Genomic DNA, 1,366 nt, shown 5'->3' with positions numbered 1-1,366 from the left:
TCTCTGGGAAAAAAATTATCGCCGGGCCTCTTGTCTTGATGAGAAATTGACATTTTCTGGCGGAGCCTGGCGAGGACTATGTGGGGAGATAAGACTTATAGTTGTTTTAGAGGAGTGCAGCCATTCTTCCAGAGGCCTCTTTATTGCTCTAGTTGACCCACTTGATGAGTATGGATTTCATGAGGTCTTTTTCAGCATTTGAACTATAAAAGGTTCAGAATGACACCACCCCTTATAGACAAAAGATAACCTTGCCCTTTGAATATATTGATTCTTTATTAACTAGGCTGTTTAATGCAATGAAATGAGGCATTAGATTGAAGCCTATTTCAAGTGCTTTGAATAATCTTTAAAAGCTTGAAAGACTTTTAAAAGCTGCTCTGCAATAATTGGCATGTACTTTTAGAGACTCTTATTCCTACGTTTTGATTAAGGAATTTTTATCATCTTCCTGTGTCTAAACTCACTGTGGGCTGACACAACATATTTCCTCAGCAGGGCTCTTACCCAGATGTGTCGTAGGTGGTGGATTGCTCTAGGAATTGTCATATGTGGGTTTTCTCCTTTTGTAGTTTCCTTGCGTTGAAAGTTAGAGGAGCCATTTAGATGCTCATTATTCAAACCTTTGAAATAAAACTAAAAGGAAAAGCGCCAGTAGGCATCGTGCAGACTTTCATCCCTAAAACCAGCTTATTTTTTAGTGGGATGCATCTGATTATGCCGCCATTTAAACATGATACACAGACACGGACTTGGAATGGAACAGCTTTCAGTGCATAATAATAATAATTAATAATAATAATAGTAATCCAAAGTGTTCTGCTTTAACAGCTTTAACACCTGTTTTCGTCAAATCTGTTTTCTGCTGGCATGAAAACTATGGAAATACTGGAGAAGAAAGGAAGCACGGTTCAAAATCCTGGTTTTAGCTTCTCCCCACTCCATCCCTTAACCACGGGCAGCCGAGGAGGGACCGCGTGTCCTTTGGCACTGGATCCACATGCACCACTCCATCCATTTACTTTGGAGCTCCGAGTTTCCCAGTGCCCTCTCAAAGTTGTCAGCAGCCCTCTGATTAATGACCGGATCAAACTCCATAACAAGCTCCCTGTTTTACCACCACAGGTGCTTACATTCCTCTGCCAGAGCCATATTCCTGTGGAAATACCCTTTTTACTTCTGGTGTGCTGGTCACGCACAAGGATACAGGAGCACATTTGGTGTCTGGGGTGGGGAACTCAGACTTGTACATCAGGCAAAGTTTTGCAACTCTCTCCAGCTCAGAGGTTGCGTGTGCCCACCCCGTTATAAATTTATTTTTGCACTCACTATATGTGCACTGCACATATTGTGGCCCAGAGGATGA

Source organism: Cinclus cinclus, chromosome 7 (assembly GCF_963662255.1).
Source record: "Cinclus cinclus chromosome 7, bCinCin1.1, whole genome shotgun sequence".
NCBI classification, from domain to species: domain Eukaryota; kingdom Metazoa; phylum Chordata; class Aves; order Passeriformes; family Cinclidae; genus Cinclus; species Cinclus cinclus.
Note: the sequence above shows the minus strand (reverse complement) of the source record.